This window comes from Hippocampus guttulatus, chromosome 8 (genome assembly GCF_054856545.1).
Source record: "Hippocampus guttulatus isolate MCC_2025c chromosome 8, RoL_Hgut_1.0, whole genome shotgun sequence".
Lineage (NCBI taxonomy): Eukaryota > Metazoa > Chordata > Actinopteri > Syngnathiformes > Syngnathidae > Hippocampus > Hippocampus guttulatus.
In genome coordinates, this window is record NC_141268.1 from 14,951,524 (window position 1) to 14,978,551 (window position 27,028).

At 42.7% G+C, this 27,028-nt stretch overlaps 1 protein-coding gene across 3 annotated transcripts in view; it reads right to left on the reverse strand.

The window, feature by feature from the left end:
• Positions 1-27,028, reverse strand: part of LOC147201363 (guanine nucleotide-binding protein G(i) subunit alpha-2-like) — a 39,263-nt gene that overhangs the window by 11,217 nt on the left and 1,018 nt on the right. Inside the window, exon 1 of one of the 3 annotated variants that reach the window (XM_086117081.1) lies at positions 21,420-21,438. The exons of 1 other annotated variant lie outside the window; for it this stretch is intronic. The gene's annotated coding sequence lies outside the window, so the exon portion shown is untranslated. Of the gene's footprint in view, positions 1-12,963; positions 12,983-21,419; positions 21,439-27,028 lie in introns of those variants that run through there. One more of the 3 variants, XM_086117080.1, reaches the window with a different exon arrangement.

Here is a 27,028-nt window from a genome sequence, read left to right on the forward strand (position 1 = left end):
AACCTAACCCTTAATTCATAAATTTTACTAAATATTATCACCTGATGTGCTGGAGCACAGGTGTCAAACTCAAGGCCCTGGGGCCAGATCTGGCCCGCCACATCATTTTATGTATCAAAACAAATCAAACATGTCAACTTCCATCACGCTTGCTACAATCTGTACCAAAATTTCAAATTCTCGTATGTAATGACTAAGAGAGATATTGTTAGCATTTTCTTGTTACCAAACCCCTCATTGTAGTTACTTGAACAATAGTTGAATAAACCATCATTCTTGACTTAATGATCGGGTTTCACAGTCATAACAGCCCCCCCAAGGGAAGCAGTAACTACAATGTGGCCCTCGACAAAATTGAGTTTGACACCCCTGTGCTAGAGAGAAAAAAAACAAGGGCAGATTTGGAAGAAGCACAAAAAAAAAATCGACTTGACTAGTCATCTAAAATGTGTTGACTAGTGTTATAAGCTAAGACTGGGAAGGCTGAATAATTAATAAGTAAAAATGATTGTCTGCAATTTCCTCATCGGGTTTTGAAGCAATAGAAGCACAATGGAGAACACAACTTCGCTGCAACCTTTAGACACGCTGATGATTCAGCCTCTTCCTGTCTCAAGAAAACCACACAACACAAGCTCTATCTAATTCATGTTCAATTGCTTCAAAAGAAATGGGTACAGCAATTACATTTTTAAAACAATGGCTACATTTCTCCACAGTTGATTCGGGAAATTTGGTCAGATGCCCATTTTCAAGAGTGTACTTTGCTGTGACTTTTTCAGTAATTGTGTACTAAGAGAGCAAAGCACAAGTGCAACGCTGACTGGTATGGTTTCAATATTTCATTCATTTGTGAGCTGGAAGCAAAAGCCTCCCAACAATTGCATCGGCGCGTGTGCTTTAATGACATAATATGAAGGCTTCCTGAAGGACTGGGCTTATTTATTAGGGGAGTCATAACTGAAGGAAATGGACATTTATTTAGTAAGAGGGCTGGGGCTTGATAAAGAGTGAGCAGTCTCTAATGTGATATGAAGTCGCAATTCTACTCAAGGCGTGATTGGCAGATGTTTGGGTTTCTGTGCAAAAAATGTATGACGGCAAAAGTGTGACGGCAGGACCAATAGCGTGCCCTTTGCTGAATTAGCACCATCCCTCTAGTTTGCATCACAGCTGCATATTTAGGGGGTGGGAAGGGGACAAGAACAACAACAAAAAGACCCTTTCATATGGGCCAGCTGATCTAAAACAATTGTTGTACATAACACCAGGTTTAGGGCCGTTTGAGTGACAAACTATTTTAAATGATCATTATTATATTTCCTGTGGCGCTGTACTTAACACACCTAATTTCATGTGCCACCTGCCGTTAATACATCGCCACAAAAAATGTCAACGTCTCAATAATTCGTCATGCGCCCTAGACGACGACGACGTCTCATACTGTTCACAAGTCGTCGACTTGTCTTTTGGAGAAACGAGGTCATCATTCCATAATCATTTTCCTCTTATCTTTAAGCACTGCCCGCTAATTGCATCAGCATCCTGCTATCAGACCCCCCCCCCCCCCCAAACTTCACGCAGCATTAGGGGCCGTGATAAAATGAGCACGCAAGTTGTGAGCGAGCGTTGACCCGTCCCGCCGGACACAAAGGCAGTAGTGTGGGCCCCTGCTGGGTAGAGAACACAGGGGCCACTGTTGATGTTGTGGCCTTCATCATTCCCGACGATGCAATGGCTTCACATTGGTTCCTCACACTTTAAGATCGTTTAGTGGCGACGAGAAAAGACTGAAAATGACGTGAATGAGAAGTAAAGGGGGTCTTTGGAGTGTATTGGATAAATGATTAAGTACTAGCTCTAACCAGAGCGGGGGTGGATTGTCAAGTCTGATGACAAGGATACGGTACAGGATATAGAAATTGCAGAAACTACGATGACAAATCAATATAAGGAAACTGGTTAACTGCTACAAAGCATCAACCGAAAAGTGATACGAGTGAAATTCCTACAACATTACGATGCTTTTGTGTTCAAGCAGCGGTCCGAGATTCCAGCGGACGGCAATGGAAGCATTCAACAGAAAACATTCCGCTTTCTCTGTGTACGTTTCAGCAAAGTGGAATGTTTAGATCTGTGATTTTATCAATGACCGTACATTGGAAAAAAATCGAGGAAACAATATATCGGAGGCTGAAAGCAATTAAGCATTTCTCCGTTTCACTGTGTCTCCTTCAGCTGTGCCTTTTATTGTATTTGAGGACAGATCCCGCCTCCATATTGGTCAGGCAGCATACTGACGTCCGTGTTGGAAAGACAAACGTTACGATGTTGGGGCGTGTTGTATCTTATAAGACTTGTACGGTGAATGAAGCGCACCTTTTTTGTCGATGAACTATCAGCCGTAAGTTTATGACTCTGAAGAACTACTCCTCTCTTCCACAACCAGCTTAGTTTTGTACTCTCAGAACAGCGCAGGAGTCCCAAGATTGTCACCTCGTTCGCCGAACGTTTTGCCGCTCCACAGAGCATTACATTCGGGCAGCAAATCGAAAGTCTTCTGTAAATTGATCGAGTGGAAGACGAGTTGCCAAAAACAATCAATGTCAAGCGTTAACATTGACGCTGTGTTGTGAACTCGACTTGTTAGTTCAGACGCTTCACATTCTTCCCAACCATCTTGTAGTATCGTGTACATACTGTACGCCGGGTCCCAGATCTGAGCTCTTCTTGGGTACGCAGACATCACATTTAATGTCATACATTACGACAGGCAAAACCCATAAGTTTTGTCACTCGCCTCTTCTGTTCCCGCAAAGAGAGCCACGTCGCAGCAAGCACGCATCAGCTTTCGTGTTGTGAAAGTTGCAAGTGTCGACATGTCCTTAAATGAAGAACTAATAAGCCTGATAAGATAAGCCATCGTGATGGGAACGCGAGTGTGAACGATGAGCCTCTGACCAACGTTTTCTGTTCCTTTTCAGCATTTGACTGTCAGGCAATTTGCCGCGTCTGCCGTGAAAAGGTGCTCAATATAATGCTCAGACTTTCTCTGTCACTAGGCAGAACTTTAGCACTGCTTCTCATCAACTACAACATCACTTTCAACTCGGTATGTCGGTGAAATTCATTTTCCGTACCGCTGTCATCATCCGTCTATATAAAATATCAATAGCGCACCGACTGCCAATGAGCTCCAAGGACTACATCGGAGGTCCTCGAAGAGACACAAGCACCACTTCCTTCAGAAATCCTTTCAACGTGGAAATAGAACCCAGCTGGAAACCTAAGACTTCGGAGCGTATACACAACATAACTGCGGTTTTGATAGAGTGGGACAAAGAAATTCAGTCAACAGATGGCTCTGATGCCGGGGGGGCAAAGAGCGAGTCTGGACAGCTCACTGACGACTGCTGCCAAGGAGGCGAGATCATATCGACTCTGCATGACACAAAGGCAAAATTGATGAAGACAGAAAGAATAAATGAACATTTGATGCCTTTCGGTGATGGCATTTCTGCGGCTCCAGATTTCAACAGAAATGATTAAAAAAAAAAAACAAGAGGGCTCAGTTGTGGGCAGACCGCCACCGAAGATGAACAGTAATGGTATATTGTCCTCGTCTCCATGTGCACTTGTGTTCGGAATAAGAACCTTTTAAAAATAGTCGATACATAACATATTTTTGTCTCTCTCACACACACAAAAACAATGCACAAGCTCGCCTAAATGAAATGGAAATAGCCTTTAGAGGAAAAGAATTGCAATGGGAATATTAGGTAGCAAAGTCAGTCATTTATAGTATAAACTGAAAACAACAAAAAAAAAATCCGAACATTTTAGCCTGTGCATCACTGTACTGAATTTAGTTCCATTGCGAGACTAATAAAGTTTTCTTAAATACCGTGTCTTAATATTTGCTCCTTTTCCATTCACAGAGAGAGTATATCAAAACACTGTAGGACAGAGACAAAAAAAAAAGTTTCAGAAAGCTGCAGCTGGACTTGGTGCCGAAATTGACTTTTTGAACACAAAATTAATGTGCCCCATTTTGGGGGGTAAAAAATAGGCCTCAAAAGGCGGCACCGGCAGATTACGAGGTTTTCACAAATCTCGAAGCTCAGATCAGCCAGCATGAGAGCATCAACTGTGCTTATGGGACAAAGTTGCTTTGAGATATGGAAAAAAAAACAAAAAAAAAACAAGGTGACCCGGCATCAACTCGGATTGCTGTTTTTTCTTTTACCTTTAAGACTCCACTAGAATGTAAAAAAAACTAATTGAGGAAGCAAGAGTTGTCTCACCAGCAAAGTATTAAAGGCAAGAAGACAGTGAGGGTCAAGAAAATCGTCGCGTGTTGCTTTTTAGTCCTGGTAGAAGCTGGCGACGGGATGTTGTGTCGGGTTAGGCTGCAAGCTATTAATCTTGCGAGACAGTGGAGGGAATGAGGAGGATGAAAGGTGAAGGACCGAGAGAAAGGTAAGGCCTTCGGAGACCCTTATGGGCCATTTGAGTGAGGTTCCTCAATGAAGCAGCCAAATCAATGACCCAAGCTCCACAGCCAAGGACGCCGGCGAATCAGAAAAGTTCAAAAAAGCACAACGCACAAGACTTCAACACTGAAGGTGGTAAACAAGAGCGTCAGCATCCCCCCCTCCCCCGCCCCAAATAGAGCAAATTCATATTGACTGAAGGGATGTCAAACAAGGCTGAGGAAGGTCTGCAGCCATCTTAACTGTTTCAGCATCTGCCGTTTAGCAATGGAACAAAATAAAACAAAGAAATGTTTTCCCGCTAATAAAACAAGACTCAAATATACAGTTAAGCACGTGGCAAACTCAATTGGAAATTCCCTGATTTCGGTTGTGGCCTTTTAGAAAGTAAATAGCTATTTATTTGTGCAACGACGTGCAAAAATCACTCGCTAAAAAATCCCAAGAAATAGCGTAGACATATTCTCAAAGCTCATCTCTGTGTGTCTTGTCGCCTTGGCCTCGCTTGACTTCAACACATTCTCCATTATCATTTCAATCAGACCTTTGGCTTTTGCAAGCCTCTGGCGGGGCCATGGTTGCAATTGTGCTACGATGACACCTTGCAAGGGACACATACCTGCATCGGGGTACTCAAAGTTAACCTGTCTGCATTCAAAAATACAGTATGTGCACATACACCGGCTTATGTAGGTGCAAAGAGTGTCATCCCTGTTAGGAATTCATTCGGAGGAGGTCATTCTTAACGGCCATAAGTAACACACTGAGAACCCGGCTATTGTTTTAAGGCTTTGGGTTGAAGGTGAAATTTTGTTCTGGGAAGAATAAAATTGTCAACGGGTTGTTCGACGCTATGGGCAGACACGGTTGTTGCTGGGCCGCATGGGAAGACCAACTGAGCATGAGCCAGCCCATGACGTATCTTGTATGTTGTGCTGTGTCGTGGCTTTGAAGGCAGATAGACTTAATGGCGATTCCTTGCTGCATCATGAACTATGGAAACTTGCAAGTGTATTACTGATGCATTATATATACACAGCCATTTGCCGCCACACTCCAACCCACCACCGCCGCCGCCCCACCGTTGTACTCGGGCGTGCACATTGACATGTTCAGGCATAAAGGATCGGGCAAATGCATCATGAATAATGGATCATGCCATCAGAAAATAAGCAATGGCCTGGGGAGGAACGGGGAGTGCAAATGTTTACTTAATAGCAAAAAAAATAAATTAATAAAATAACTGTCAAGTTCATTCATATTTTAATTAGAGACGGTCAGTGTTTCAACCGCTCAAAGGTAATGAAGAATTGATACAGTGGCGCTTTGACTTATAAATATAATTCGTATTTCATTGCATGGCCCAAAATCAAATTATGTGCTAACCCCACCTTTTGGGGCTTTTTGGTGTGCGCACACCTCGGCCACCAGGTGGGAGTATAGTACAGGCACGCAGACACAAACGAGAAGGAGTTTCGCAACTAGGTGCCTCAGTAAGCCGCATATTAGTAGCAATTTTTCACTGATGGATGGAATAGTATCGATCCGTGAGTATTCTTCAAGTTTAATTTGGCAGTATACTTCAACTGGGAGTGGCAATTAACAACTACATGCCTTCTTTTGGAAGAAATAACCACGATCTGCCAAACGGCGACTTATTGTGAAGGGAATTGAGTTTGCTGCCACTAGAGCATCCGTATTTCAAAGTTTGGCTTGCAAGTCAATGCAAAAAGGAAAACGGAAAAGCAATGGCTTAAGTCAGGTGACTCGCAAGTCACGGGAGCACTCCATTAGGCCATAATTTTACAGGAAATTTAACACGATGGTTATTAATAAAATAATAGATTGATTTGACAATGCTGAAAAGTGGAAAAATATATGATAGTGGAGGCGATAAAACATGCAGAAATTAATCAAATGAATCAAATATTTATCCCGGCGGAAACAATTCATGCACACAGCCCATTTGCCAAAGTAAACAGACGTCTGAATTTAAGACCCGAATTAAGAGAAGTTGGATGTCTATGCACCTTGTACTTCGCGGCAGCCCACAACGCCACCAGCCTGCCGGTCCCGTCTGGTATAATTACTAAAACTGAAAGGCCATCGATCAAAGAGGGGCCGAGGCGATCAAGGCTGCTTGTGATGACTGGCCTTCTGACGGGCCGAAAAAAATCTGATGTTCTGGCCTTGAAGTCGGCGGCCATTAAAAGCACCCAATAGCCCAGTGTAAGACCGCCGTAAATATCATTTAATGGGTTTTGCTCATCTTTCTGTTAAAAGGACTGCGACTTTCAATTTGACGTCATAGGAACCCTTTCAAATGTCATTTAAAGATACAGTAACCTGGACTAGCCGCACGCCGAATTTCAATTTCAGAAATGTGCAAGTTGGGAGTCTTAGGACAGAAGGATAAAGGCTCGTTTTGTCACAAATTTGTGATTTATTATTTTTTTTAATGGACCACACCGACACTGCTTTCCACTCATTCGACTTCAACACGTTTACACGTGTCATCACTTCATGACTGCAGTGCACGTGACATGTTTTAATCGTGGACTGGAACAACAACAAAAAAAAAAACCATACAAATTGAAATTAGCAATATAAAATGTATTGCAGATCATGACTCATGAAGATGAATGGAGAGCAAAATGTGGGGAAGAAACTGAAGTGAGCGAGAGAAGAAGAATGAACAAAGAGGCCACACTTAACCACAGGAAACCAGAGTTAAGTCTTCCTCTTTGTAACTATGGCAACACTCTGACGTGTAAGATATAAAAAATAAAAAAGCACAGGAAATGAAAAAATGGGAGGAGTAAAATCGGAGGTTTCTCAACAGTTGACACTTTTTCCTCCGAGCTTACAAGCTAAAACTTGTATTCAGGAGTTCACACTTTACTTTTTGACAACCTTTTACAGAACAAGCAAAGAACGATAAGGAAAGTGCAGCAAAACCCCTGAACGCTTGTTGCAAGTAGCTAAAAAAAAAAAAAAAAAAAAAAGCAAAGTACTCTGCCACGGGTAAACTCCAAAACACATTCTTTTTGTAATGACTCATTTGACAGGCTTCGGGAAAACACCGCATCTCTCAAGTGTTTGTCAATGTTGAATGGAGAGATGGCGAGATCTACTCCACTGCCAAACTGCAAACAGAGGGGGGGGGCACTACAGTAGCTGCAAGTCGACTTGAATTACAGCCTCGCCATAAACATCATCAAAGTCCCGCAACCAAGAGATACGACTTCATTCATCTCAAAGAAAGTGATCGCATGCCGACATGACATCCAGCAATTCATTCCTTTAATTTGATGCCGCCGTGTTCCACGGGGGTTTATTTATTTACGGAACGCGCGCAGGCCGGGGGAACACCTTGACACGAACGCGCTATCAGACCCCGTTATGACCGACGTTCCGTATTTGAAGAAAAACGTGAGTCAACACATTGTTTGCTCTGTGCTTACCTATTACAGACACGCCATTGCGGTTGTGGTTGTAATTTGCTTTGGGGTAGAATGGATACAAAGGCGGGTTTATAAAACTCGTGTCAAGTCAATGAAATTCGTTTTTGTGTTGTTTGTTTGGGCGGCCGTGTGTACTCGACGACAAAAAAAAAATTTTTAAAAAAGAAAGTCACAAAAATAGACATCAGACAAGCTTAAGCCGCATCATGGTCAGTCTGGCAGCTCCTGTACACTCAAATAGAATCTTTTTTTTTCTCCCTCCATGTTGTTTTCGGGGAACTACCGCGCGGTGTGGGCTCTCTCGATGGGAAAGCCTGAGAACTGTCCATTCAATTCACATCACTCTGACAAGACTTGCTACCTGAAGGCAACCCCCCCCCCCAAAAAAAAAAAAAAAATAAAATAAACCCAAGATGGTTCCCGAGGAGCAAGCTTCACAACACTGATAGCGGTGCAACAACAACAACCTTGAGTCGACCTTACAAGTCAGTGGAGCCATTAATCGTGAGCTCAAGTCCATCGTGACACCCCGCGGGAAGACGAGACGGAACAGCAGGGAAGCTTGCTTTGAGATTCTGTTAGCCCACCCCCGGCCCCAAATGTACTTTCCCCCTCTCCGCAGATTCTTTCACCAGACATTTTAGGGCTGTTCGGTCACAGACGGTTATAGTTTTTCTTCTGGCTTATTTGACTGATTATATGGTTTCAATTATCTGGGTTGAAAATACCTCAACTAAGTATAGCGTAGCTTCACATTTCGATCCTTATTTCAGAAGCAACAAAGCTTCTTTTACCGCAACATATTTCGCATTTGACAGATTTTGGAATGCTTTCTCAGATGAATAGATACTTCTCAGACAGTATCGTGAGCATAACAGCAGTATTGAATGTTCAGATTTGGAAAATAGACCAAAATCAAGTAAAAAAAAAAAAATCAAGTAAATAAATCAACAAACAAGAAGAGTCCAGTCGCCTTGATTAGACCTTTATGAAAGGCAATTAACGGGGTGAATGAGAATCCACATAAAGTGATGAGATATGGATCGAAGGATTTTTTTTTTTTTTTTTTTTAAACATTCTGATTGATTGATTCATTGATTGATAGAATTGTTAATGAGCAGCTCTAAAATCTGTTGCTCTCAATCATGGATGATCGGTATTGGAATCAGCATAAAACCCAGATGGTATTTTTATTGATATTTTGATCGTTAGTTCAAAATGTCTTGGGACAGTTATGCTAATAGGCTGACGATATGTTCCAAGGTAAAATTCAAGGGCGGACAGCGTTGAAATGAAAAAACATTTTAAATTCAAACCCGGCATTCACGATACCATCAAAGCAACGTCTTCATTGATATTGGACATGACAATCCCTCAAAGTCATAATCAAACGATTAATTCAGCGATTTTGACCCGGATGCATCAGTCGACTCAGCCAAAGGATATTTGCTGTGAATCATCTGCTCAAAAGGCAACGTTTATCATTCAACGCAGTCCGCCCTTGTTTCATCAAAACAAAATCGGGCCAGTTTTCAAACAAAGTGCTCTGAATGTGGCGAACTGAGATACTTGTTTTAATTGGTCATTAAGCTTCAAAATTGGAATAAAACAAGAGGCATGGGATGTTAATTCTCATTGTGTTTCTGTCATTGAATCGTGGCTTTAACCGACTTCCTGATGTGTGTTTCAGGAAACGTCTTTGCTACTTGGTTTGAATGCAGTTTTTGGATCGGACGGAACAACCCCTCAAGACCTAAGAGGTGGCCCGGCTTTATTTCCTTTGTGCCCGTCCCAAAAGCTCCCAACCGCGCTTTGGGTGTGCGACTCGGTACGTACTCTACAAGAATACAGAGCGTGAGCACGCTCACAGAGAGCTCTTTGTGGGAACGCGCTGCACCCAAACCAGCGGAGCTAAGCAGAGGCCCTGTTGCAGCTTTGTTTGGCTCGCTCTTCCTTTGTTTATTCCGCTTCCTCTTGAGCTGCTCTCTGCAGCTGACCGCGGTGACGGTCAGGACTGGAGTGAGCAATCAAGTGTGGTGGGCAGACAGACGGAATTAAAAGCAGAAACGTTGACATAACTGACGGCATCGCAAACTGACGCACCTCAAATTATACAGGCTGACATAATTTATCTGGTGTCATGCCACCGTGTTGTAATAACTGGCAATACAATTAAAAGAAAGACTCTTACTCATCCTGTCAGCGGGGCGGGACATGTCATAAGGTTTGAGCATCAATGTCAAGTTTTATTATTTACACCTTGAGCAATTATACCCCAGATCCGAAACCTTCCTTTTCATACACCTTTAGTCAGCACAACTCTTACTGCTGGTGACGGTGTGAAAAGTGCCCTGTTTGCTTTCCAAACATACTCAGCGCCAGCGATAATCACTATAGAGACCACCAAATCTGAAAGCCGTAACTATCAGGGCCTGAATGCCACAGTTAGCTGAAGCTGTCATCGTGATAATGGCGAATACTGCAAGCAAATAAGAGGGCAAAAATGACGCATTGACATGTTAGAAAGCGGCGCGGCCAAAACTGTCATATCCTTGGAGACGGCTTTCATCCAAGTTGATGGCCGAAAGGAAAGATGGAGATAAGCGCTTACTGCCCGGCGGCATATGGCTGTTGACAATTTGTCTCTTGTCCGTCCGTCCAGGCTGAATTCACCGAGCATGAAGGCTTCTTGACGTACAGTGGGAGCCTGTGCGCGTGCAGCCACGCTCGGATCGATTGATCGCTCGGAAGCTCTGGCGGAGCACTAAAGGGATCAAGTGTCTAGCTCAAGGGCACTTCAGAAGCGTCCGTCACTTAAACGCGTGAGAGCTATTTTCATTTTACCGCCCATATGGAGTGTAACCTTTCCATAGGCGCCTGAGAGTTTCAATGTGGGAAGGACAAAATCTGCTTTACAATCGTTTGCGAGGCAATTTGAACATCGTGTCAGATGGTATGCAGAGGTCGTTTTCTTTATGACGCTGAAAAACACTGAAGCAGAGGAGCTAATATTAGGTCAATTTGCCCGCTTCCAATGCAGAGTTAATAAGGAACGCTCCGAGGCAAAAACTGGGGCACAGTGAACGCAGCTGTCACAGTTGAGAATCTTGAGCTGAATATGTGGTTTGCTATCAACAGGGCTTTCGTGAACACTTAGAAACTGAAAGGGTGAGGGGGGAAAAAAAATACTAGATTGTACTCCTATTTTATGAATGTACGCCACGTCAATGTTTAACTGTCACCGTCAACATTGGCTGGTTCCATTCAGTCAACAACACCAAGACTGGCAGTCGATTTCAAACTCAGCACAATGCTTCTGCTTAGTCATTGACAAAAGCGTGAGGTCTGTCTGTCCTTCGTGGAAGCAAGCTTGAAAACATCTGCTTTTACTTTGGAAAACAACGAGCGAACCAGTAAACTCAGTCAGTTTCAAAAAGCTTCGTGCAGTGTGATCACCAACACCGAGGGCTCTTTCCGTATGTGAAATGACCTTCTGGCAAAACCACGAGCAAGCAACCACCAGGAAAGATATTCCAACCAGTAAAAACGTATCATATTAGTCTATTCAGAATAGTGCGATGAAATCAGAAGGGGAATGTCAGGGTCCACTGAGCTCTTTATTTTGGATTTTGACAGCAGCACCAGCAGCTCAGAGCAATAACTCACACTGCTTCTGTAGGGTGACCCCCACTCACTTCCTGCCTCACAGGAAACACACTGCACAGCCCCCGACCCCGCCCTTCCTGCTCCCTCCGCCTGCATTCACACATGCACTCTTCAGGATGGCTGCTAAGTATCGTCAGAATTAAAAAGCTAATGCATCACCATTGAACTACATATCTGCATGTACGTCATCAACTGTCAAAATACACAGACCTAAGTTTCATACAAAAGATGTGTCTGAAGAAGTGTATTTAAAAAAAATATGCCAGGCCTGACCTTGCCATAAAAAAAAGGGGTGTGTGTGGGGGGGGGGGGGGGTGAGCCAATGAAAGCTCGAAATGCAGAACTTGGAAAACATCTTGATCACGCAGGCTAGAAGAGGTCATGGCATTAATTAAACATTGCTGCTGTAAAGACAGCCTAACTGTATTTAGAGACAACGCGAGAGAGAGCGAGCGACCCCCCCCCCCCCCCCCTCTGACCCTTTGCGAAAACACAAGTCCTCCTCTCGGCTTGTATCATCAGTTATCTCTGAGCAGGACTGTATTTGAATCAATATTGAGAGGAAGGTGCAGGTCAGTGGCAGCAGGCCAATGGTGGCGAATCATTTATAGAGACACTAAAAAGTAATTTATCCACTCAACAAGATTTGACATTTCCTAACCTGCGGATATGCTGAATGTTGCCCTCATAAATATGTGCTGCGTTTCACGGACGCATTGGGAAAAAAAAAAAAAAAAAAAGGAGTTAAAAACAGGAAATCCAGCAGCTGCAACTGGCAGTCCATGTGGGCAGGTTTCAATCGATACATAGCCTTCTACATTTGGCTTGGCACGCTTTAAAGGGCAGACTAAGAGGACTGATCAATAAGTGCACACTAAAGACTTTGGACCTAAAACCGACACAGTTTAAAAAGAAAAAAAATGGCTTAATCCAATATTAAATCATAGGAAAGTGTTTTGTCTATTTTAGACAAAGTCTCTACCTGTTAATGCTGAAAGTAAAATTGAGAGGCAAAAGGGAAAAAGTGAGAGGCTTTTTAAAGGAGCTGGCATCTCCACTCAATTTAAGAGATGCTTCTAAGGTACGAACGGATGGCAATCCATGCAGGGGGGTGGGGGTGACGCACCAATCTGTGCTACGCTCCAATGATTTACCGACAGATCCATTTATCACGCCGATTGCACACATTTTGAAACCAGCAAATAGATGCATTCACGAGACCTACGCTTCTATTTCACATCCTAAAGTGGAGACTGAAACTCAACAAGAACTGAAAGAGGCTGCGGTAAAGGCCTGGAAAATCATTTCAAATGAAGAAAACAACAACCCGGTCAACTCACTTGGCTTCTTGCAATTGTTGCCGGGATCCATTTTTAAACACGGACCGTTATGCAGTCACACCCAGCACTGCACACAAATAAGTGGAGGAAAAAGTTCCCGAAGTTTCGGATCATTTCACATAAAGGCAAAGTACAACGTGTAGCACAAGGACACCGATGACCGCCAGCTCAAGCTAATGGACTGACGTTAGCCAAGTTAACGTAACTTGTTAGTTAGAAAGTATAGTAATGTCCCCCACAAGGGGTCATGGGGAGACGGCCGCCGGTGGACTTTCAATCATTGTATTGGACAAACGGTAAGCTGCCCACATCCACAACTCACAAGAAGCAGCCAATTTTAAACCCTCATTCGTTGAGACTCTCGTCATTCGCCAGGCAGGCCAGGACCTGTCTTTAAAAGCCAGCGCTCTGATAGTAAACGAGAAGAAAAGCGCACACCTCCCAGTAATTGCCACAAGAATATTCATTTTAACGGTGAGTTGTATTTTTAATCATTTGTTTCTATGTCGGTCCGTCACAACGTTGCATTTATGTGCAACCGATCCGTGTTGGGGGAGGTTGGCGCCGACTCGTGTAGATCACTTTTCGTTTTCTTGTATAGGCAAGTAGCACATCTTGCTTCTTCATGCCGGGCACGCGGGATGCTTACTGCAGAGTGGGAACAACAATCAGACACACTCTCTCTGGCCAACAAAGTAAAGTTGAAATTGTCCAACAAGTCCAGCAAGGCTGACGCCACTTCCTGCCCCTGCCATGCCCGCTTCTTGCGGTTTGACAGAAATAGTTAACATTGACCCTGGCCCCGCCCTTTCTCTGTTCTCCTACTCAGTATCCTCCAACTAAAAAGAGCCTCAGTGTGGGAGCACACCAAGCTGAGGCCCCACAGAAAACCACATAATTACAAATCACAATAAAGCCCTCAGTGCTGTGTGGCTGCCAGAGACTCGGCCTCATCCAGAACTGGTTCAACTCCGTTGCCGTGCTGACTGCTACACAGACCCCGCTCGCGCCCCCACCCCCACCTCAACACTCTTTTCACCACTTTCTTTCAGGAAGCTCACCCACTTGCCCTCTTCTCTTGTCCCTTAAAGATACTGCTTTCTAGGGGTGGGCAAAATAGATTAAGGGGTTGTGAAGTATTTGGCCAATAGGAATTGATTATTGTTGTTGGGCCAGCACGGTTGCAGAGAGATCCGGAGTTTAACTCTTTGCTCTGGCGCTCCTATGTGGAGTTTGCCACTCGTCCAACGTCAGCACGGAGACCCTCCGGCTCACATTGGACCAAGAGGTATATTGAAAGGCCCCTGGCATGAAATTTTCTTTGTGTTGAGGTTCTTGTTCAGAAATATGCATTCCCCTGCTCGTTGTGAGAAAAAAAAAGACCCATGTTTCCCTTGCCTATGGCTGTTTGTATCAACATCGCTCAAACGTGGACTACCAAATGGGTTGTTTTTGTAGATCTGTTTTATACGTCACAAACCCAGCGCGAACTCCGACCTCGCCGACAAACAACTGCGCAGGTATAGCAGGAAAACATTGAAGCCAGAAAAACCCCATAGGAACAGCTCTGTACCAGAGTGTACAAACGGACAGCACAAAAAAAAATGTTCCTTCTCCCGAAATCCAAGCCACAAAAAGGCTTGTGGTTGGAGATTATTTATGAATCAAATATGCCCAACCAACTCCCAAAACGCATGTTAGTTTATGGCAAACATTTTACTGACGACGGTTTCAGCAATTTGGGACAATACAAATTCGGATAAGCAGGACATCTTTCACTCACCCCGGGATCGATTCCAAATCTTTCTGAAACAGCAAGTTCGAGTCCAAGGAAGACTATTTTCGGGGTAATTTCCTTGAGTGTGTCATATATTGTGGCCTCCTTTGAGTTGTTGGCGGCGCAGCAAACAGCCTGGTTGATGTAATGCCGATGCTAGCTCATAGCATGTACGTGTTGTGCGACTTGATAGCGTTTTAAACAAATGCTATTTGTACTTTAGCGTTATCAATGTTTCTTTCCCATCCTTCAAATGAGATGCTTTGCAAATGTATTTCAGGCTCTCATGCTGCTATCGGCATTGGTGTTTAGTCATTCATCGTGGCTTTTCTTTGTGTATGAAAAGCCCATGTTGGGGTCCCTTTCAGACATTTTTTAGCCGTTATAAACCTTGCACATTAAATTTATTGATTTTTATTTTATTTTTTTTAATCAGGCATTTGGCCGTGTGGTGAGGTTGCTTTTTGATGGCTACATTTTGTTTCAAGAATTTTGGTCAGAAATATTCAACACATTTGATATTTAAGACTGTCGGTCCAGATCCATTTCTGAGTCTATGAGCGGCCCTATTTAAAGTATATTGTGGTAGTTTGCGAGTGCCTGTATAAAGTAATCATTTCTCAAGTGAGCGATGACAAGAAACACGCCAACGGGCTTTCATGAGGTCAAGATTGGTGCTCAGGCAGTCTGGTCTACGACAGAGGTTAAGCTCCAGCTTTGAGCAAACTCCTATAAGCCACTCTTTAAGCTCCATTCAGGCTGAAAGGCTAATTCGCCGCAGTATATTCAAGGATAATCATAGTCAATTACTCCACTGGTGTTCTGACATCACGGTAACCCTGGAAGAAGGCTGCTGTCAGCAACAGCAACGCTTGTTACGCAAGATGAGGGCAAATGGAACTTCACGTGGAATACAGTTGATGTTAACAGAATATAATTGTGATTTGGTGATAAATGTTTTTCCATTTATTCCTGTCAACAACATTCCACTCAAACAACAGTTAACCGGATGCAAGCCATGTGTGAATGAAAGTGACAAAAAAAAAGACAAAAGGAGAGTTAAATTGAACTACTGCTGCTGCTGTAAAAACAGAAAATGAATTTCCTGCTCCAGTAAACTGAGATTTGGTACATTCCAGTTCACAAATAGAGTTCAACTGATGAACTGGTCTTGATATTTACTCAATTTCCCACCCGTCCAATTTGAAGTGGTGTGGTTTGACAATGTTGCATTTATGATTGCATTTATAATTAATATTTGTCATGATCAAATGGTTGTTTTTTGTTTTTTTCACAAATGACCATTTTTTTAAAAAATGAATACTGTTGCATACTTAAATGTAAATAACTGACAAAGCTCTACAAGATATGTTGCATTCCTAACATTCTGAAGTGCCAATGGGCGCTATGGTTTATTTTGATCGGAGAGGAAGAATTTGTTTGGGTATTTGTGATTGCATTATTTGATATTTTTTGTACATCATCCTCCCTTGGACCGTCTTATTTTGCCTCGCGCAATTACTGTCCCGCATATTTAAAGCGGTGGAAAAACAAACAACACATCTGAAAGCTTAAGCACATTCTTTCCATAAACTTTGACCAGCCTAAACAACTCTGTTGATGAAGGCATTGTGAAGAGAAGATTTACATATCACAACAAAGACTTCTTAACCTTCGGTCACGTGAAGCTTTTAGCCAACAATTGAAGAAAAATACATGAATAAGCTTACATTAAATAAATTAGTAAATAAAACGTGCCCCACGTCCTTTCCAACTCAAATTGAAAATTAATTGCAGTCACTTTTAGGGAAAGGACCAACTGAGAACAAAATGGGCTTGACATTTGGTGTAATTTAGTTCTTAGCATTTTTTAAAATGAAAATTAGCTTCACTTTTCTGAGCAGAAAAGTGCAACAGAATGGATGTGTCAGTTTGCACCATGAGCCAACAAAAGGCATCTACTTCTCTTTCACACGCAGGCAGCTTAAAAAAGGAAGTGGCAGATGAGTCTCAAAAAAAGAAAATGTCACTCACATCCAAAGACGAACAACTGCAGTTGTATGTGTATATTCTGCTTAATGTGCGCATGCGTACGCATACTGTATGTAATAGTTTTTAACGGCACGTGCACTGATGTGGAATGTATGTGAAGCAAAGCATTTGAAAAGCAGAGCCAACACAACAGTTGGAATGCTCGAAAGCTGATTTTGGGAGGGAGTCGGGATAAATCTTGGGACTGGTTGCCAGCCAATCGCAGGGCTCATACAATGTAGACCACACCCATGAGCAATTTATTGGACTTGGAATGTGGGAGGAAGCCAGAATATCAAGTGGGTAGGGGGGCACAAAAGCACAGGGAGATTATGCAAACTCAATCACCGCGCAACCATATTCATGTAAAATCGCTGACGTTATACACTGTCCAAGTATGTTCACTGTAAATAAATCCTTTCCGCGACAGACAAATTGTGCAAATTTCATGCTGTCAACTTGTCAGGAGTAAGGAATTGAGGACAATTCTACTGAAGCCAATTGACCATTCGGTTACAGTCTCATACCTGTCAACTTTTCGGAGCGCCAACCTGTATAAACTACCAAAAAAATCCTTATAAAGAGCAAAAAATCCTTATAACATACCAAAGCATTTTATATGTCAAAATAATGGCAGAAAAAAAACCACGAAATTTTCAATGATATTTATTGTAGATCTCCATAATACACGTGATTTACTGGAAAGTTACCGGAAATGAAAGCATTCGAGTAGACTAGCACCATTCTGGACAAAAGCAAACGGAACTACCTGTTAGGGGGGAAAAAAAAAAAACCGGAAATTTTCAGAATCCGTATGATTTGTGCGATACGGCCATATACGCAAGATTCACCATAAAATCCGTATGAATAATGGCTAAACCGTATGAGTTGACAGGTATGCAGTCTCGCCAAGTGCAGCTGTCACAGCATAATCACTCTGAAGCCCCCTACGGAAAAAAATATATATACTTCAACCTGTGTGACATCCAAACTATTCCCACCATCCTTCACCCCTACGTGGGCCCCTGCTGCTTTGGTTATGTTAGGCAGCCCACTTGTCACTGCTTGCTCAGAATTCCCCTTCTCTACAGTCCCAATTTTACCTCTGCCACCTCGCGCTGAGGCAGTCAAGTTTTGACTTCAAAATAGTACACACGGGGAACAGAACGATCGAAAGTATCGGTAGCATCGGTGAAGCACACCTGAAACCCCAGCCGATCAGTTACCAGAAATAATACAAGGTTAACAACACTCACCTGGTATTATTTGGCCAGAACAGTAATTGAAGTTGGAAAAAGTTTCACATATAAATTACTGACATTTACGACAACAATGTTAGCGCAACAAAGCAAATCAGTTGCCTTTAAGTTTTTTGACGTTGGGGTTCCATAAAAGGGACAACTGTCCTGTAAACTCTTATTTCTTTCTTGTGAAATGCAGGTAAGCCAACTTTCAACAAGAGCAAAACTTAAAACATTTAGTTGAACTGCACCAACTTAAAATGTTACCCAGGTTTGTTGGACCTGGTTTTGCTAATGGAAAACGCATCATTGGTCTGGCTTTGGAAACAACTACCAACATCATTTTAGGTACAAAGTGTTCCTTTGTTCTGCCTGTGGGTGTCCCTCAATTATCAGCATGAAGCACCAAGTGATGACTTCTTTCAGATGTCGAAAAAGGTTGTCGATACAAACAACTCCTCACTGGCCAGACCCTTAAAGAAGTTAACAATGAACGTTCGACCCACCCTCTTCACTCATAAGCCACTGACTTTCACCCCGCTTCTGCGACATCAAGAGTCACCGCCACCATTGACCTTTTTGTCATTAGACCATTTTGGGGTCCTGTACTTTGTCTCAGCTGCGTGTGACAGTTCAGACCCGGAGGGGGAGTCCGGGAGTGCCAGGCCTTCCGACTCCGAAAATGACAGGATAAAGTGATGAGGATGAGGGCGGGGGAAGTGAACTGAGCTCATTTCCTATAATGGCAAGGCGGAGGAAATGGACTGTGGGAGGGGTGAGTCGGGATAATGGTTTACAGTACGTGTTTAGTGATATGATCACACAAAGAAAGGCCCAATCCCTAACTTCCCAAAGGAACTTGAACATGTAAGCACGACTAGGAGGAGGGAAGAGGACACTCGAACATTGTGTGTGGCGATGCGATGGGAGGACACAAACTAGACGAGTGAATTGTGCTTTTGCAGGGCCCCGGTAAAATAAACACTCTTGCGGGGAGCGCTGCCTGAACTGTACATGCATTAATGTCCAAGTCCCGAGCGAAAACTGAAAACTAAAATAGTTTATGTGGCCCTGGGGCAAAATAGGGAGGACGAGGGAAAAAGTACGAAACGATCGGTTTCAAGCGTCAGGTCATCCGAATCCCTAGAAATATTGTCTTATGTGGTCATGGAGACTGAGGTATTTTGATTTATCTATGACACCCCAAGATCGCCGAGTACTTTTGAAATTGCAGCGTCCTTTGACTTCAATCAAAAAATTAATCTGCGATCCAGAGCGACAATCTGGTATGATGAGAATCATTGAGTACAACATTTTGGTGGGAGGCAACAACCACAGGCAGATTTATTAAAATCGATGGACCATAGACTAACCAACATGTTCAAGATAATCACGTAACACAAACGGAATAAATGAATAGTTTGATGCAACAGAATCTGAATTCTTGTCGGGACTAGAAATTGTTAAAACTATTTGGTGAACTGTCCACTCCGCAAGATAGACCACGTATGAAACCATATGTGAGTTGGGGAGGCTCAGTCGCTCGTCGATCTTGCAACAGTTCCTTTTCCTGTTTTGTGCGCATACTGTCTGCATGCTTGCATACTGAGGTATCCACTTCCTCTTCCTTCTCTTATTTTCCGACAAAGGGCACACAAAATAAGGCTCTGGAATCATCCATATTAAGTCTCACGGTTTTATGAATTCCTACGTAAACTTGATAGAATACCACCACCAGAAATAAGGACAAAAAATGTGAAATCATTCAATAAAAGTGGTCACTCAGTCTTATCAGCATTTGTCGAGCATATTCGAAGCTGGTTGCCAAGCAACTAAACAGGAAATAGGAGATGTAATCCAAGTGAAGCATATGTGGGTACGCTATACGCATCCATCAATTCATTTTCCGATCCGCTTATCCTCACAAGGGTCGCGGAGGGTGCTGTAGCCTATCCCAGCTGTCTTCGGGTAGTAGGCGGGGGGACACCCTGAACCGGTTGCCAGCCAATCGCACAGCACACAGAGACGAACAACCATCCGAGCTAACACTCACACCCAGGGACAATTTGGCGTGTTCAGTCTGTCATGCATTTATTTGGAATGTGGGAGGAAACCGGAGTACCCGGAGAAAACCCACGCAGGCCCGGGGAGAACATACCAAGTCCATACAGGGAGGCCGGAGCTGGAATTGAACCCAGTACCTCTGCACTGTGTGGTTGACGCGCCAAACAGTCGACCACTGGGTTCGTTGCTATGCTACATTTTATGCTAATATTTGTATTGTTAAAAATGATGAAAATATATTTTTATATTTTATATTTTTTTAATCACATGTCTACCAATTTCAACCAACCTGTCACCTTCAAGTAATATAATACAGGTACATTGGACCTCTTGTTTATGTTTCTCACACCAGGGTAGGACATTTGTTTTGTGTCCCAGAGAATGGGACACCAGGACCCACTTGTGGGTTTAAACTGTCAAAATCTGTTGCCATTTGGAAATCGCTCCTCCGCCATCTCTTCTACCGGATGACATCACATCAAGCAGTCGCTCTTATTGACTGTTTTTCAACTGAGGCCCACATCATGCGCTGGCAGCACTAACACCATGAACAGGTTAGTCAACGGCGCACTGCTCTGCGTGAGGTGCAATGGTTAAAGTTCTGAATATCCGCAGGGGCGGCCTTTATCTGTAAGCCTTGCTCGCTGTGTAATTGCACTCTATCCAAGCCTGGCACATTCACGCTCGCTGATGTGCTATCCTGTGCGTCACGCAACTAATTGTGCAGCGCTGTGGCACAGTTTGTTGAGTAAACAAGGCTGAAAACATGAGGCATCAGCTTATTTGATAAAGCCGGCCTATTACACCAGGCCCTAAATGGCTGAAAGAAAACGTGTCTCAAGAATAGTTGATATGGAAATGAAATTAAGTAAGCAACAATTTAGCCTCACTTTTATTTGTTACAGATGAAACGCTCGTCTCCGAACCAGGCTGCTGTTATTGCGCCTGACAACTACGAAGATTGCAGCTCACTTTAATAACAGGGAGAAATCCCAGAGTCGAAGCGGCGCTGAGCATGTGCATCGAGAGGCGGCAGCATGTGTCACCTTGGATAGCCATCAAACTGGAAAAAGGGACTCTACTGAAAGCTAAATTTTATCTGCCATTTTTTAACCAGGCGCACAATGAAACACTACCAGCTGCCGGGCTAATAAAAAGGCTCCCCGTCTAGCTCATCAACACAAAAATGACAACAACAATGCACCCACATAACGACTACTCCCTCCCTCCGTTTCTATCTCAGCATTTAGCAATGGCCTTTTGTTGCAGCCCATTAGTTAAATGTGACTCATATTTCTATTGTTGAAAAACAAAAGAAGGATATTCAATTCAAACAGACTTACTTGTGATCAGCCACTGGGATGACATAATGGGTCATGAGAGGAACAGGAAACAGGAAGTGAGAAGGATTTTGCATAAGATGTTTTTTTTTAAATAAAAAAAATACACGAATAAACACAAAGCTAATTGCCTGTCGAATTTTCTAAAAATGAGTGAACTCAAACACATACGACGTTGAAGTGGTAATTTGACCAAGACTTTCAGGCAAAACACACCGCAAAAAGTCGATGTCAGGATAAGCATCATGATGCATAGCTAATTGTTAAGAATTCAGCCAATTGTGTGGGATTGATTAATCGTGTCCAAAGGCAAAAATCAATTATTAACGAAAAAGCGTCACTTCCCAATTTGAAGGATGGCTAATTATAAACCGACTGTTGAGAATTCCACAGGATATTACTCTCTGTAATGTTATATGACTGATGATCAACTTTTACTTGTTAACCCAAGTATGACTTCTTTTTCTGGCTAGGTGATGATCAAATGTTCCCCCCCGTCACAGAAGCGTCACAAAAGCAGTGGACCAGCAGAGAATGAATGAGCCACTAGCAGCATAGATGCGCTGTTGTTTTTTTTTGTTTTTTTTGTTATGTTTTAATCGGCGTGTTGGCGCTGCATTCACTGGCAATGTCATCAGCTTTGGTCAGTAATTGAGAGTTATTTTGAAAAACCTTATTTTAGGACTGACTGCGGTCGCACTCTCAGCGGGTCTGCACGGCGCTTGCTAAGAGCTAATTAGCACGCAGGCTGAGTCAACACCAAAGATAGGACCAACTGACTCCATGGAAGATAAGACTGTACAATGAATCCCTGGAGTCTCCAGTCAAAAAAAGAACCCAACTGTTCACCCGCATTTCATCCACTAGACTGATGTGAGGTTGTAGTCCTCGGCACTACGTGTTTAAAACATGGAATTTATTTTTAGTACGTCTATATTTGTGCTACAAGTCGCTTGTATTGCTGTGCCTGCAGGCGACATGCGTGCCAAAATATTTGCATAAGAGTGCCTGTCAAATCTCTGCAGCGATGTGTTCCTCTGTAATGTGAGCCTGCGTGTGCGTAATTGTGTCCAGTGCATTATGCAGAAACACACCCCAATTGCATGCTAGGTTTTTCACATTGCAACATTGTGCCAAGGAACTTTGTATTTATGCAAAACTAGAAATGCACGGTGAGCCAAAAAAAGTCATGAGAAAATCTCCACAAGTCTGTTGCTGAGTGGGGAGGAGATTAAAATGTCAATCAAGGACCAAGTGGGGAAAGGAGGGCGGCTGGGAAGCACGACCTGTTAACTTGGGCTTTAATGTATTCACTGTCCGTGTCACATTAACGACTGATTTTCCCTGGAAACAACGTTCAAAGCCTGGAGCAATTACGGGAGAGCGCATACAACGAAAACACTGATTACATTTGTTTGTTTGCACACAGTAGGGCAGAGTCAACTCCACTGAAGAACAAATCAGGTGATGTGTCGGGGTCAGATCCAAATTTCAAGAAAAAATACGCAGCGGATGTACCATGACATGATAACGTGCGTTAAAGGTACTTTTAAAAGTACATTGCATCCACAGTAATACAAAGTACTTGGCTTTACTGTGACATTTACAAATGATTTCATAAAGGAAAAACAACTGTCACAAGGCCTTTTCGGTTCAGCTCGTCATTTACTTTGAAAGCCTTGGCATTTTAGAAAAACGTCCACATTGCAGTTTTTTTTTGTACCTACTCTTTGGTGCCAAAATGAATACAGAGGCAAGTTTAATTTCATTGTGGTTATGGAAATACCATTAACTCGAGTGGAATTCACAAGATGTATGCCAACTAATGTTAGTGCCACGGGAGTATGTTTTTCATGGTGAGTGATTGAGAAAAAAAACCCCATCAAGCTAAGAGTTTTATAACCCCGAGCTTCACATGTGAAGGCAGTCAAACATCACAGTACTCAGTTGTGTTCTAGGCCCCGCTCTTAAAGGCAACATTTGAAGATTTGTTTCAGCCATAAGAGGCTGTCTCCGTGACATTTTTTTACACCGCAAATATTGCAAACATTTCAACACCCGCACAGCAACATTAACGGTCTTGTCTGTCTAAAATTCTACATTTCTGAAAATGGAGATCATGCTTTTTTCTTTTTTTTGCTCTAATGTGACATTGTCCATCCTATTACAGTACTTTGTCTGTCTGAACCGGGGTTGTATGTGAAACCGTTGTAAGACCGGTCTCGGATTGGAAACGCATGAAAACATTCAAAACAGCAGCCTTGAAAGTACACAGCATTTTAAAACCAACCCAGAGGAAAGCGAGAAGATAAACTGAAGATAATTTGATGAGACACAGCTAAGCTGCCATTTAGCGTGACATGAGACTCCATAAACTCAATTTCTCAGCTCAAAAATACACCAAACGGAGCATTAAAAATGTGCTTTAGAAGAACCATTAAAACCTTATTAGCAAAGTCCAAGGCAATCGACAAAGAAATAAGTACACATGGTGTTGTCTGGTGCGATATACCTGAACTATCAAACAATAAGGCCACATTGGTGAACCTCGCCTATTGGTGGTTCGACACTCACATCTTGTGCCTTTTTGGAATGCTCTAATACGCCATCACAGCCCTCGCCTATCGGAAAGAATTGGTGTCAAAGAACTATTTGGACATGATATGCGTCAACTGTTCCAAGAACGTCAGAGAGGAGCTAAGTTTAGTTGGCGTTGTTTGGGGGAATTACAGCATCTTCACCGTATTAACTTGTTGCTGCTCTGCCGAGTGGTTTAAAAAGCACAAGCTAATAAGCCATAGAGGTCTCCTGATTGGCAAGTGATTGGTATTTTTACCGGTTGCTGCGGTGATACTTGGCATGAGTTTGAAATTGTATTTTTGGGATGATAACTAATGGGATATTTACACTTTAAGCTAATCGTACAGGCTATTCTAAACATTTGAGGGGAGGGTGTCAATTATTGGCAGCTTTTCGCTCTTTGCAACCATCTCAAGACAGAAGTTGCAGGGTTTCTTATCAAGTTAGATTGTCCTAACCGCGCCAAAAGAGCCAACATTGCCCAGATTCTAAAGTAAATTAATTCATAATGAAATTATTCATTACAGGGATTGATCAACAAAATGATTCAAATGAACTTTTCTTGAAAGTCCAACATCAGCGTCTGGCTCATAGGCCCAGTTCCAGTCAGGTGATGTAGCCAAAGAAAGGAAGAAGTGAGAGCGAGTTGTTTTATTTATTAATTTTTTTGCAGCTCCTGAAACAGATGCTAAATGCTGTCAAAGAATAGTTTGAGGTGTTTATGTAGCACCCTTTAAGGGTGTCACAAAGCGATCACACTCGCTATGTGACTGCCAACATCCATTGTTGGCTTTACTTAAAAGGAAGCACAACCATCCATGCGGTACAAAAATACAGCGGAAACAACAGTGACACAAGATTCACAAAGCTGCACAACTCATTGACCTTTTTTTTTTCTTCTGGAAACCGATTGTCTTTCAATTGAAATTTGTGAACAGAGTTTTGGATTAAGCGCTGCAGTGTAATCCCTCACACACTTGGCTGGATAGTAATTACGGTACTGATATGAATGCGGCAATACGGAGCGAAGTGTATCATTAGCCTTCTAACCAGGGGACAAAACTTAACTAGCCATGTCTTAAAACAACCCATGGCCTTTTCTATTACACCCTCTCTTTGTTATGTTCGATCTGGGCACCGAGATGACAAAACAACTTCAGGAAGCTGTGATCATGAAGCTACTAAAACTGCAACTTAGACAACAAAACGCCCCGCTGAATGGTGTGTTCAATTCAGAATTTAAGGCGGCAGCACCAGCATGGTGGCTGAATATCAAAAGACAAAACCACCATTTTATGCCTTACAGTGGAACACTAATGGTCAAACTCAAACCTTATAAGGACATAGGGCAAACCGACTTCAATGCTATTTGTTTCCCAGTGGCAAGTGTTGAAACTGTTGCCGTCATTATAACCTTTATCAACTAGACAAGCAATTTTTTGATTCGTCACATTTCAATAATGTCACAAGTGTTAAGAATGTACCCTTCACATGTTGAATTGAAAAACATTTGTGACAGCGTTGTCAATGTTAGATACTAAGTGGCAAGAAGCTAACATTATCAGTCGACGACACTGCCTCGACTTTACAGTCGATTCAACCTGACAATCTTGAATGCGCTCACTCATCCGTGTGGCTACTGACAGTCAATTCCTGACTTAACGGCGCATCATCTCAGATTGGCGGGGAATGAAATACTCTCCAACACTGGATGCTCCATTGGGACATTTTAGCAGTGCTTCGAAGGGGAATCTGCTAATTTCACAAAATGTCTGCCACATATCGTTCCTGTACTTCTCTTTGCAAGCGCTCTATTCTTAACACGGGGTGTTGATGCTGCTGCTACTTCAAGAAAGAGCAAAAATGCCAAATAAGTGAGGCTTTTGCTTTCTAGTGAGGAGGGCCACAAGTGAACGATCATATTGGGGGTCCCCACTGACGAATGTGCACATTAAAAATCAAGGAATTAAGCTGTAAGAATGATGCTACCGGTGAGGAATTGATTCTTTATTGATCATGTCTTCACACAATTGACACAACGCGCGGTGAATGAGTAGGCAGAGCCCACTATAAAACGCACTGACCAACATTTACAATTTCAATAAATCTAGCATATGTTCCATGAAATTGTATTTTTTACCAAAAGACTCTTTTATTTCATTGTCTCGCGCTTCCAGTACATTTACGTTGAAATTTATTTGTGCAATCAGATTGCGGATGGATTGCCATGTAAATTTAATCTGTGCGGGGGCATCAGAATCAGTAGTGCTGTCTGATGTTACTTAAAACTCTAGACCCCCCCCAGGGATGTCAGCATTTTTCTGTCCTCTTGATTGGTGGGTCATAGCAAAACCTGTTACGGCCAAGTTCGACTAGCAAAACAAGTCCGTAGCGATCTGCACACAGTAACAGATTTCCAACATCTCTGGTCAATAGCATGTGCTTCATTTAAATGTTTTAAGTTTTGATCATATTATCAGATAGCTATTGAATCTGTTGAACGATGTACATTTTTGTACAATATTGATGGGTTCTCTAATTATGTGTTATTGGTGTCATTAAGAGGTGGATAAAGTTGGGTACATCCACACTGAAGACTGTTTGACACCTTTAAAAAGGTCACTAAAGTGTTTATTGTGCTCAAACAGATCATTTAACATTTGAATCAGTGAGCATGAGATTTAATAACACAGGATGTTAACTTTAAGCACTCAGTGCAGTGCAAGATTTCCATTTCTCATATTTCATCTGTGAGAGAACTATGAAGACACATTAGGATGATTGGACAGAATGTGACTGCATGGAAATGAGGCGGTCACAATCCCCTACTTGGACCCAAAAAGAGAATTCCACAAGGGTTGGAAGGACTTCACTCTCTCACTGACTTGTTTTGACTAGATGTGAGCATGCGCCAGTCTGGGCATTTCTGGGAAAAGTCAGCGCTGCTCAACCTCTGACCAAATGGCAGCTCACTCATTATCAGGCAGACCTTGCAGCAAACTTGGACATACAGTCTTGTTTGGGACTCCAAA